At 35.7% G+C, this 13,806-nt stretch overlaps 2 protein-coding genes across 4 annotated transcripts in view; both read right to left on the reverse strand.

Annotated features, from left to right (window-relative positions):
- LOC126737850 (zinc finger CCHC domain-containing protein 10-like) overlaps positions 1–13,806 on the reverse strand; it is a 621,641-nt gene that overhangs the window by 44,765 nt on the left and 563,070 nt on the right. The window lies entirely within an intron of this gene.
- LOC126737853 (uncharacterized) overlaps positions 1–13,806 on the reverse strand; it is a 123,353-nt gene that overhangs the window by 7,945 nt on the left and 101,602 nt on the right. The window lies entirely within an intron of this gene.

Genomic DNA, 13,806 nt, shown 5'->3' on the forward strand with positions numbered 1-13,806 from the left:
TATTACGATAATGCATCTATTTATTGATTAATATTAAATATAAAAGTAAAATTTAAGAAAGCAAGGTAAAAGCAATTATTTGTATTAAATTGATTTTATATATCTCGGTTTTCACTTGACAAAGTTAACAATTTTAGTACCAACCTATTAATTTAATTTATTCTAGATACTTGAATATATTTGTTTTAGGTACCTAATCAAGACGGACGATAAAACAAATAGGTTATATAATTATAGTTCACAGAATTTGTCAATTTTGGTGTTTATGTTAATATTTTTGGTAGCGCCAAATAATAATAATACCTAATAATAATAATAATAATAATAATAATAAATTCATCATTAAATTGTATTCGGAATGGCACTGTACTTACAGACCAACGAGTAAGTAACAATAGGCCTGACCTAATCCTAACCGATAAAATTCCTAGGAAGACAACCCTTATTGACAGAGATTTAGAACACCAGATACGAAGACAATGGAAAATGAGAGAAGTGCGGACAGTTCCAATTATTATTTCAACAACCGGAAGAATACCAAAGAGCCTGATCGAAAACATGAAACTGCTCAACCTTAAGAAAAGTATCTATAAGGTGATGCAGAAGTCGAAGCTATTATCCACATCTCAAATCGTCAGAAAGTTCATTAGAAACGCATATAATATCAACTAGTTTAAAAAACATATCATGTACTTTTAGTCTAAGTTTATTATTTGTAAATAAAGTTAAAAAACAGAGTCCGATAACATGGAAAGGACTCCACCAGAGCTTCATCCTTCTGATATCTGAGATAAGTGAACCTTCCCCAAGGGAGAGTGCGATTTCCGTTTGGCATGAAATCGGATAATAATAATAATAATTAAATAATAATATAATAGGCGAAACTTGCCCCTATTACCAGTACAAACCAGAAACTGTACTTGAAAATTACGACTTTCGCCTCTACTGGGACAGAACTGTTTTGACCGATAGGACGCTGACTTGAAACAGACCAGATATAATCTTAATAAACAAAGCCCAAAATAAAACCTTTCTAATTGACATAGCAGTGCCAAATACCAATAATGTCCTAGAAACGACACACAATAAAATTGCTAAATACGCAGATCTAGCTCACGACATAAAACAACAATGGAGGCAAGATAATGTATATATACTCCCTCTAGTTATTTCATCCACTGGAATTGTCCCTTTAACACTGTCCAAAAACGTTAACGCATTGGGTCTTTCCTCCTGGAAGATTGTCACTATACAGCAATCTGTTATACTGTATACATGCAACATTGTTCGAAAGTTCCTAAATCTACCATAGCAAAATTCATCTTGCCTTCAGGCCGATAAAATTGACAACACCGCTATCAGCGAGCTAAAACAGAATAATAATTAATAATAATAATTGCAGACTATTACTAGATACTTAGACCCACCAGACCAGGCACCGTTTGTGACAATAAATCAAGAAACTCAAAATGAAGACCAGAACAATGACCATAACGATGAAGTGCATGCTAAACTTGGAAAAGAGTATAGAAAGACATAGGCAGAGTATGAAGGCAACCTATAACCCCTCAACAAGTCCAGCTCTTCCTAGAGTTAACTCTTCCCACAAATTAGCTATTCTTCTTAATGCTTCCAACTTAATTATATCTGATTAGATTCTTATAGTTACGACGCTTGAACAGCTTCATCTAATAATCTACTGAGTGGTTACCGCTGTTATTACAACCTTAGGATTAAAAATAATAAATAACCAGCAAAGTATTACACGTTATGACAGACCGACACCGGGAAAGAAGACTACTAGAAAGGATTGAAGATATTAGGACAGACATTGGCTGACTAGAGGAATACCTCGGAGAACCAGGAAAGTACAAGGAAAAGTAGAGGAAATAATGCGTCAGACTCAACAACATATACAGCAGGACCCAGAAAACTGTACTCCGGAACAATGTCTAGACACGCTTAAACAGAAGTTGTCATATTTTTTAATGTCCCTTAAAAAGGTATAAATCAAGTAATAGAAGGAAATAAGATAACTTGCTTTGAACGCTCAAAAAAGCAATTTTATCGAAAGCTCAATGACACTGCTCCAACAAACACGGCCATTGACATATACCCCACTAAAGAAAATATCAAGTGTCAAATATATAATCAAATGGCATTTTTACCATTTTCAGTTGACGAACTGGCTAACGTCATAAAAAAGCTACATAAGCTCCAGGCCATGATCACGTCCAAAATTAAGAAAGACTGGATTAAGAAATTGTGGTCAACACATCAACATAACTGAGCTACCTTCTAAACGACGTGCTTATGAATCCTCAGAATATGCCCAATTTTTTAACAGAAGGTTCTCTGTCTCTGTCCTCTTGTCCAAGGACTGTCAAAACACTCAAGATCCGGCTCAATCTCAGCCAATAACATGGTTACCCACATTTTATAAACTAATTACATCGTGCATTACATAACGTATTTACAGACATTGTGACCAGCATTATAGCGGCTCAACAAACAGGATATACCAAAGAACAGCTAATTATCGACTCCGTAGTTTGCAGTCAGGTATTTAACAACAAGAGAAACCTTTCCGCAGCATACATTGACTACCGAAAAGCTTTTGATGCTGTTCCACATAAATGGCTTATCAATGTATTTAAATTGTACAAAATAGATGACCACATAACTTTAGAATTCATTATGGCATCTTGGCGAACATCAATAAAACTCCAGGTGTCTATCCGTAACTGCATTGAAACTAATATTATTCCTATTCATAGAAGTATATTGCAGGGAGGTTCCCTTAAGTCCACTTTGGCTCTGCCGTACCATGAACCCACTCCCTAACCAACTCAATTCTTAATTTAAAATTCTTAACTCAATTTTTAATTTAAATAAATTAATTGCAAGAAAAATCACTGAAGAATCGCTGATTATGTTTGTAAACAAAACACCCCCTTGCCCCGGTGCACATGTTGAACTTAAACAAAGTTGTTATTTACTAATCCTAGTCTTTCAATATTGTAAGTTTATACAGCTTGTGCCGGTTTTGCATAAATAGCAAATATATATATTTTTTAAATTTACAATTAGAGTTGCTTAAATACATTTTTTTACTAGCAAATCTTATGATAACCAAATTATCCAGGAAAAGTTTTTCCATCAGTTTTTACATAAGAGGAATCTATGAAATGCCTGTAGTTATTTATTTCTTGTTTAATCCCCTCTTTATGTACAGGCAGTACTTCAAAAAAATTCAGTTTAAAACAGTCTGGGAAAACACACTTCCGGAAAGATTGATTTATTAAAATTTACAAAACCAGATATAAGCCATCATACTCATTTCAGTATTTATTTTTTAGATTTTTCTAAAAATATTGATTGTGAAATAACTGCACTTTAATAAAAAATGAAGCAAACCAATTTGCCAATCCAATATTCCGCCCATGCATCCAACTTTCACATGGTGTGATCGTTTCTTAAACAAGTGCCCATAAGAGCGGAAACATAGGTAATCATTGCCATTCGATACACATTTGTAAATGTGTATGCCGATGCATGGAAAACGATTATTGTCTTTAATATGTATCATATTTTATTGGTTACGCACTGTTTACCTCTTTAAGTTTCCGTTTGGTTTAAATTATATGTATAGATCAAATTGTTGTTACCTTCTCCGTCTTTTGTTGGGTAATAATAATAATAATAATAATAATAATTTGTCAGAAGACGTATGAAGTCAAAAATTGATTGGCACAACGCAAATTATTTGAATTTCACTGTAAACTGTTAGGCGCAGATCTGGTACAGAGGCAAACAAAACTTTCATTTAAGTAAAATTGGCGAGTGAAAAGAATGAAATTATTTGACGAAAACCTTATACACTTTTTATTCCCCGGAGCGATGGCTAAAAATTAACTGATATTTATTATTTAAAAAATAACTCGTCATTGTAATACAAAAATCTCATCCACTCCTCACAAGGAGACTAAGAAAAAAAGAGCTAGCAGCTAAGCAGAATTGAAGCAAAGTTTCGTGAATTCGGACATGTTCGGCATTTTCAAGAAGCTGGTTGGGGTTCAATAACTGAAGAAGATGAGCTTAACGTTCGGTGAAAGGTCCAAGATAATCCCAAAGCCATAATCATAGGCACGTCTTCTAAGGTTAATTTATCGCGATGTACTGTGCCTAAAGTATTGAAAAAAGCAAAAATCCACCCTTATAAAATATTCTTACTTCAAGAGCTATCGGAAGATGATTTTGATCGCCGAAATGAATTTTGTGAGCAAATGCAGCAAATACGTAATGATAACAATAATTTTGTAAAACGGATAATATTTTCTGACGAAGCAACGTTTCCTCTTAACAGCTATGTGAACAGGCAGAATTGTCGATACTGGTCGACCGAAAACCCTCGTTGGTTCACAGAATGTTATACACAACACCCTCAAAAAGTCAATGTATTGTATAGTGGAAGGAAGTTTTAGAAACTTACTTTTTTGATGACACTCTCACTGGTGAAAGAAGAACCCGACATGCACCAACGTGTTTTTTTTTTCAGCAAGATGGAGCCCCGCCACACTATGTTTTACCAGTTCGCAATTATCTAGATGAAGTTTTTTCCAAATCGTTGGATAGGTAGACGAGAATTTATTGAAAGGCCACTCAGATCGCCAGATTAAACTTCCCTCGACTACTTTTTATGGCGAACCTTAAAAAGTAAAGTGTATGTCAGTAGACCAGCGAGTTTAGAAGATTTAAAAGAATAAATACGCCAGGAAATTAGAAATATTACTCCAGATGTCATTGACAATGTTCAAAAAGATTTTTAAATCGCCTTGGTTATTGTCAGGTTGTTAACGGTACTCAATTCGAACATTTAATTTAGATAGATATTTCCTTAATTTTACATTTTATTATCATTTTTCGTTCAAAATTGCTTATGTAACTACTATTCATTTGTACCATATCCTGTGTAAAAAATGTGTTCTTTCTGATTCTGCAATAAAAAATGGTGGTTTCTATTTAAAAAACATATTGATGATATTCCACGTAGAAAAACCCTAAGCCAAATATTAAAATCGACGGGTTCAAGCATTTTTTCAGAAACGGTCCATTTCATTTTTATTGAATTTATCCGCTACTTTACGGATGCGCTGTATAGTGAATAACTTAATAGGAAACTTATAGCACTGGCAATTTTTGTAGATTCTGCTCGTGCATTTGATACTGCACCCCATATAAACTTACTGAATAAACTGGAAAATACCGGAATCAGATAAAGTGACTCGAGTCCTATCCAAAAGAAGAATACAGAGAGTAAAAATAAAAGACGTGTTAAGCAAGACTTGTAAATTATTATAAGGATATTGGAAACATTGCGAATATCTGTTCTTCGTTATTCCGGAATCATCGCAGTGACACCCATCACAGGTCTGGGGTACGGAAATCAAGGTATATTGGAATAACAAATGTAACGAACCATGGCCCTTCTTCCACTTTCTCCTTTACTAATTAGTGCTCGATCCAAATTTAACTTAGGAAAGGCCATGACGTGTGGCATATTGCATTTCATCTGTCAGTTCTTGCTTATAGACCAGCATTAACAGAAAAGTTGCCAATTTGTTCTTGTATCATCTAATTTAAGAGACCAGTCAAATTGAAATGAACCTCACAATATGTAATACGTTGGTAAGTCTTTGAGACACAAAAAACTGACTGAGTGAAGCATTTTACGTGTAGCGGGAGATTTAACACTGCAACAGCCTGATCAATGAAGAATGACCTGCTTTGAGTAAGTTCCATCTTCCCGGTAAGGCAAATGCTTAAGAAATGCTCTGAACCCCTTCTAAAGCACTGGTATGAAATTGATTTTAAGGATTTCAAATAATAGAACCATATTTAAGCAATAAAACTATAAAAGAGAATTTTAATGGCTGAAAGGTCCTTATCACAAAGACTAACATTCTGGTGGTTTCTGAGATAACTTCCTGGATATAATTTGAGAAAATAATCTGAAATTTCAGTCTTTTTCTCAAGTGAAACTTTACCAATTTTAAACCCATAATACACAGCTATCTTAGTCCTAGAACACAGTATTTTGCTACATTTAAGCTAAGCTGGTTGCATGCCTAAGCATAACGGGTTCCATGCGAACAGCCCCAACTAGAGCGCTTGCGTCTGTTAAACCTTCCACCCCTGGACTTTGTGGTGCAATTAGAGGCAATGACACCGCAATAGAGTTATATCAATTTACTAGTACTGTAGAGCAGCCATTAAGGCCGAAAAGTTGCGCTTCAAGCTCGTACTAAAGTGCATAGAGGTCCTGGCGGAACTGGTGAAGGTAAGCTGCAGGGTTGCCTGGCCACTCAGGCTATGCTGGAAACGAGGAAGCGAACTCCCTTGCTAGAGAAGGATCTGCAAAACGGCCAGCAGGCCCCGAATCTATAATCAGTATAACCAAATGTGTAGCTGTTGTATTAAATAATATGCTGGACAAGTGGACCCTCAGGTCTTATATCATCATCTTTACACAATAGGTATTGTGGACAATCCGGAACGCCGAAAGTGTTGGGAAGAGGATAAAACTACAGACTATGTTATCGGGGAGTGGCTAGCACTGACTCGCGATAGGTTCAAACATCTGGGTAACACTTACTGTTTACCCAGCGACATTAAGTCTTTCAAACCAGAGTGTCTCATTGATTTTTACAAGGCTATTGGCCTCTGGGAGTGGGAACCCTCGGTGAGACACGACGGGTCCAATAGGAGACATGAATGCATATAACAGCACCTTTGGCTACCTATAGTCTTATAAATTCAATTCAATTTAAGTTGGTTAGTTGTACGCCAGTCCGTTACAAAGTTAAGACTCTGCTGCAAAAAATTACAGTACTCAACAGTGGCGATCAAAAAATATCAGTCTAAGCCAACCTCTGTCGGGGAATATTATTTACAAGATTATCAGATCATAAACAAATAGTATAACAATAAGTCCCTGCGGTACACCAGAAGTTGGAATAAAGCTGTCTGATTTAAAAACATGAATTTCTATAAATTTCCTTCGATCTATAAGATATGAGTGGAGCAATTTTATCAAAGTGTGTGGATATCCAAAAAGCGAGTTTTTGTAGTAATATAAAATGATCAATTTGGTCAAAGGTTTTGATAAAGTCATTAATATTAGCATCTAGTGGACTTCTTTCATTAAGAAGTTTAAAAAATCCATAGGAAGTAGAGCAAAGATTAGTTACACAAGATCTACCAGAGAAGAGCAACTTTGTTGATCAACTAAAATTTGATAACGAACTTTGTAATAAGTATTGTGGTAAAGAACTGATATATTCTTTAGTCGTATCGAGGACTCAAACGAATTTTCTGAGTCATCCATCCTAGTTTTTATTATAACCCGGCCACAATAAAGACAGTAAGGCTTATTAAGCATCAATTAATGATGCGGGTGACACAATGCCTCCTCTTGAATTTTTTGAAGGTAAACACATATGGGGGATAAGTAGAAATAAAAATAACGATATAAAGACACTGGATATACAGGTACTTCATAAGGTTAGAAAATACAAGAAAAAGTATTAAATATAAAGGCAGGTCATGCAAAAATCTTGCCGTACAAAAAAGTCATCTCGTGATGGGTGCTGCCTATATGGCACCTGAGAGAGTGAATTGTAAGGGTATTGAGACCCTTATTACAGGCAGAGAGCGGTGGAAAGACTCCAATGGGACTTCTTTGCTAAACTGGGAGACCATCTGCGATACAGATGACTCCAGAATGAATAACAGAACTTGTTGAGGATTCTGTGTTGGGGCCCCACATAACACAGAGGCATACTCGCTGAAAGAACACATCATTTTTCCAGCTGTATTAAATTCATAGCAATCCTGTATTCGTATCAACCTGCTCGCATAGCAGGGCTGCCATTAAGACTATTACGGCCAAAAAAGTGAGCTCCAAGTTCCTACTGGTGCTTAAGGTCCTAGAGAGGTCCCACCAGTTGGTGAAGGCAGCCTGCAGGATTCAGCTTGTCTGGGTACCTGGTCACTTAGGCTATGCAGTAAATAAGAAAGCAGACTTTCCCGCTAGTCTAGTATCTGCGATAAACCCGAACCTACAATCGGTAAAGCCAAATGTGTAACTCTTCCATCCATGAAGTTGGATTTGTTGGACAAGTGGACTCTCCATAGGCTAGCACTCACGCGTTCTAGTTTCAAGTTAACTGTAAGTTCACCAAGCGACATTAAGTCCTTTAAACCAGAGTGGTTGGTTTTTCTGAAGCTACTGGCCTCTGGTCCATTAGGAGACCCATGTGCATAACAGCCCCTTCGGCAGCCCACTGTCACCAATATAAAGATAAGACAAGACATATAACTTCTTATAACATATTCTATTAGATTTTACACTTGCATATTGCTTCCTTTCAATCCATCAAAATAAAGTGGCCTGGAAATCTGTGCATTAGGCAACTTCCTGGAATTGATACCTGACTGCTGCTAACTCTAAAGGCAGATTCAAAAAACGTATAATTTATTATCTTGATTGTCTAATCAAGGAAAATAAAGATTAATTTGATGTCTGAAACAATGATAGAACCAGGACCTACGTCTAAGGAAATAATCACTGGATCAATTTCATACTATACTTTTGTAGAATCAGAGGCTGGTCTATCTGGACCAAAGATTAAATCTGTTTCAAGTTCTTTTACTTGAAAATGCCGACAATATGAGAGGTAATGCAAAAACACAAGTTCCAATATAATATAAAGTAGCCAGAGACTGTTGATACCCAAAATGAAAGTTGCCAAAATAATTAAAACAAAAACTTATTAAGTTCTAGAGGGTGACTAGAATTACGGTCTAGAAAAAATCGAAAGGAGTGATTGGCAACTGTCGATAATATGTTACGTTAGAAATCTTGTTTAGTGCTTTAAAATAAAGTTTGACTGTACTACTCTCAAGTCTTTAAATTAGGTATTACTATATAATTTTATAGCCACTTGGTAATGCATGATAAATAAACAGCCTAGATTTTCCCTCAATTGATTCTTTTTTTTTGTTAATTGTGCAAGCAAACAATCTCACACATACACACACTTTCATTACAAGTGAATGAGTGCATATGCGAATGAATATTGCTGTACTAAAACGGGAAAGCGTATAAAATGATAATTGGTGTTTATATTAGTTAAGTGAACTGCGGAACTAGTAATAAAAAGTGATTTAGGTTTCTGGTTCGAAAAGCTTTTTGAATCGAAGGTTTATTTTTATATAATTTTAGCAAAACGATTCTACCTCGTAAGGTACGAGAATCAAATTTCTATCGGATGAGAATTTATTTCGTGAAATCAAATTAGGGGTGTGTTAAAGAATACAATAAAAAATCATATAGTACATTTAAGTACCCTTCTTTCTTCTTAATTTTTTCACGAGATCGTATCCATCCACCATGAGGTGTGGTAGACACTCGGAAATAATCCTATTTTATATGGCAGTAAGCAATGAAGAAGCAGCTTCTATCGGACTTGCAGTGTCTTAATCTTTTTAGAAAGAATATTAACACTCCAATCATTATCCTTTATAAAATAAATAACTTTGTACATGCTTATATACTATAGTTGTGGGAATGGTTCAATATCTGGTAATGATGATTTTTACCAGATATTGAGGGTGCTATGTACTAGCAAAATAACAACTTATATTCCTCAACGGCAGGTTTACCAAGTTAAGGTAATTCGATAGTGTAGACTACGCTATTTTATGTACAACGCTTAAGTGTTATTATTTTATGCCTATGTCCTTATTTATATGCCAAAAACATCTTAAGTCTTAGTGAAACAGACGAAAAGGCGTGTATGGTCATGATGACAGGTTGGTGGAAAATGGTCTGCTCCTTAAGACATTTTTCTTAATCTGAAAGTGTTTTTGCTCTAACATACAGAACTCCAGAGGTGAAAGCCACGGAGAGTCTTTCCGAGTGTAGGTCAAAAGTTTTATCAAAGTTATATTTTAAATTTATGGAAATTGGATTTTAAAATATATTAATATTTCATATTTAGTTGTAGGTTCTAGTTCTCTAAGTAATCTTATATCTTTAACAGGATCTATATGCCTTTTGGAGTCTTAATAATTAGGAATTAAGCACTGTGATATTTGTGGATTAATTAAAGAAATATCTTACTAACTAAAAAGCGCGAATGTGCTTCATCATATTTAATAGCAATCGTTAGTTATGGCCATACAATGGGAATATCTAGACCTGTTTGGCTAAAAATTCCTGGATTCTTTCTACAGTGCTGCACCCTATGGAGAATCTTGTCTCCAGACAAAGATGTTGTGACAATTTGACCAAACATGACGTTCTGGTTAATCCCTGATTTAAATATCTCCTCCATTTCCGATCTTCCTTTTGTCTTTCAGGCCCTCGGGGTTGATCTTTGATATGATATGATTCAGTCCTAATGTTGTTTATCGGGCAATGCCCCTGATCTTCGTTCTCAGTTCCTATTTCTCATAAATCTCACTCTGCTTTTAATAAGTTTCTTTAAAACCGTCTTCTAGTATTTTCTAAGTTTAAAGTCTCTGATAAAATGTTTTAACGATGTTCCTTTGATAGAAGCTGGATAGTTGGACTTAGAGTGAAGTTTCTGTCCAGTATGAGTGGACTTGTCATAGAACAATGTTTTTATGTTCATTTATGCTTAAAATGGTTCAAGAAGTCGTTCTGATCATTTTCGCCTTACTTACCAATCGAAAGGTCGTTTTAAATTATTTGTAAACAAAATGGATACCCCATCTTGCTTGTATAAATGAAAAAGCACAGTTTATGACAGACAAAATTATGGCCTTATTTAATTCAAAAGGTATGTGTAAAAAAACCAAAGGCACTATGGTTTAGGGATGTATTTAAAATTTTGAAAAGGGAGCGAAATAAAACATTGTCCAAAGATAAGCGAAAAAAATTAAGTATTGGCAAGCTTATAAAGACATCAGGAACTATTTTACAAATGCTGTTCGAAAAGAGAAAAAGGCCTATTTACAATTTGTATCGCGAAATAATAGTAAAGATACATGGAAAGCTCTAGATAATCTTAATATTTATGGTTACCGAAAACACAATATAATAATACCAAATCATTTAAGGAATCCCGAAGATATAAACATTTTTTTATAGAATCGGTTGATGCTTTAGCGATAGATATCACTGACGTTTGTACAGGGTGTTTCAGGACTATGGGATCAAACTTCTGGGGGATGTTCAGTGCAATAAAAGAATCTATTTGAGTATAGGTTTAACTATAGTCACTATGCCACTACGGCCCTAAGACGCGTTAAAATTTCTAAAAAACATTAATTACCTAAATAGGATCTGCTGCATTTATTTTTACCTTTTGTACATGATACCATAACAACAATTGTTTAAAATCAACGCTTATCAATGTCAATTCTCAATGTCTTGTTTAAAAATTTTATAGCTTACAATTTTTAAACACTTATTGCTAATGGAAAACTTTACCAATCAAGAATTGGTGGATATGCATTTTGGCATACGGAGCAACAAACTGCAATGCACGAGCAGCATCGCGGTTGTATCATGAACGTTATCCCGAACGACAGCATCCTGGATACAAAAAGTTTATTGCGGTTCATCGGCGGCTCGTTGAGACAGGCATGCTTAAGACCAAGATGCATGATACTGATGTTGCTCGAACCGTAAGAACGGTCGAATTTGAAGAAGAGGTGCTTCAGCGAGTTGCCGATGAACCATCAAATAGCACACGTGATGTCGCTAAGAATATAAATACGAGTAACGCTTCTGTCTGGCGGGTCCTACACGAACAACAACTCCATCCTTACCACTTTCAGAAAGTTCAAGGTATGACTGCAGCCGATTATCATCCTAGAGTTCAATTTTGTCGATGGCTTCTGGTTCACATCATTGCACAACCAAATTTTTTACGATATGTTTTGTGGACCGATGAAGCCTCTTTCACAAGAGACGGTATTTTTAATAGTAGGAGTAGCCATGTTTGGGACGAAGAAAATCCCTATGCAATTTTTCCAAGAAAAAACTGAATCGTTGGTCTGTCAACGTATGGGCAGGCATTGTTGATGATTATTTAATTGGGCCATACCTTCTACCGGAACGGTTAAGGGACCTATTTATCTGCGTTTCTTGGAGGAAGTTCTCCCAGAACTCCTTGAAAATGTTCCACTAAACGTTAGACAGCAAATGTGGTTTCAGCATGATAGCGCCGGCTCACTTTGCTGTACAAGTACGCGAGTATTTGGCTCAGCGGTTTGGGCACCGTTGGATTGCCAGAAGTGGAGCAGTTTCTTGGCCTCCTAGGTCACCCGATTTAACGTCGCTCGATTTTTTCTTGCGGGGACATGTAAAGTCTTTAGTCTACGAAACTCCAGTAGAATCAGAGCTAGACTTAATTGGACAAATAACAGCAGCATTTGAAATCATTCAAAACGAGGATCAAATTTTTAGTGTAGTCCGCCGAAATCATGTGCGGCGTTTAAATCGGTGTATTGAGGTTGGAGGAAGACATTTTGAACAATAGTTGTGATGGTATCATATACAAAAGGTAAAAATAAATGCATCAGATCCTATTTAGGTAATTAATATTTTTTCTAAATTTAAACGCGAAACACCCTGTATAAATAAATATAAACAGGTACATCCGATAAGCAGTTTTCAGTTTACGCCGTGTTTAGAAATTGATTTATTAAACGCAATATCTACTATTAAATGAAATGCCTATGGGTCTGATAGTATAACGATCCAAATGATTAAACTTTGTTGCACATCTTTTTAAGGAATGCCTTCTGTGTGACCGATTCCCTGTTCTGTGAAACTCATTTGCCCAAAAATAATAAACTATTAACGTTTTCCAACTTACGACATATAAGTTTGTTACCTGGTTCTAAGATCCTGGAAAAATTAATTTACGCTCAAGTGACTACTTATCTAAAACACCAATCTCTCCTTAGTTCTAACCAATCAGCCTTTCGTAAAGGCTATAGTACAACATATATTTTATTGCGTGTCCCAGACGACCTTAGAACATTAAAAGGCCCTTCAATGCCTTTCAATGTTCTAAGCAGAGACATTTATGAAGCAGCTGATAAGGGTAATACTACAGCACTGGTTCTGCTTGATTACAGCAAGACTTTTGACACGATAGATCACAACCTTCTATGCGCTAAGTTGAGTTCTTTGGGATTATCTCTTTCGTCCATTCGTCTATTAGGTAGAATTCAGTCAGTGCTTTTTGAGGATGGGGAATCATCTTTGAGGCCTTTGACTAAAGGCGTGCCACAGGGATCAATTTTGGGACCCTTGCGCTTTGTTATTTATAGGTGTGACATGGATTCTATTGTCAATAATTGTATAATTCAACGATACGTGGATGACACCTAAATATATACCAGTTTTTCAAAAACAAATACAGGCGAAGCTGTTCTTCGATTTAATGAGTGTTTAAGAGTTGGTAGCTGAATATTATAAAAATATTGGGTTACGACTGAATCCGTCGAAGTCAGTCGTAATATACTTTGGTCCTGATCATGGCTGGGCAATGAATCATTTGGATTTTGATGTATCCCAAACTCCAATTCCGATCGTGACTGAATGTAAGAATCTCGTCATTATTATTGATTCTAAGTTACGATTTCGCAGCCAATTGGCAAGGGTCCTTCAAAGGTCATATATGTAATTGCGGAATCTGTACAAAAGTAAAAATAGGTATACTCGAATTGTCGTTGAGAAGGGTTTTGTGCGAAACCTTGGTT

This window comes from Anthonomus grandis, chromosome 6, assembly GCF_022605725.1.
Source record: "Anthonomus grandis grandis chromosome 6, icAntGran1.3, whole genome shotgun sequence".
Lineage (NCBI taxonomy): Eukaryota > Metazoa > Arthropoda > Insecta > Coleoptera > Curculionidae > Anthonomus > Anthonomus grandis.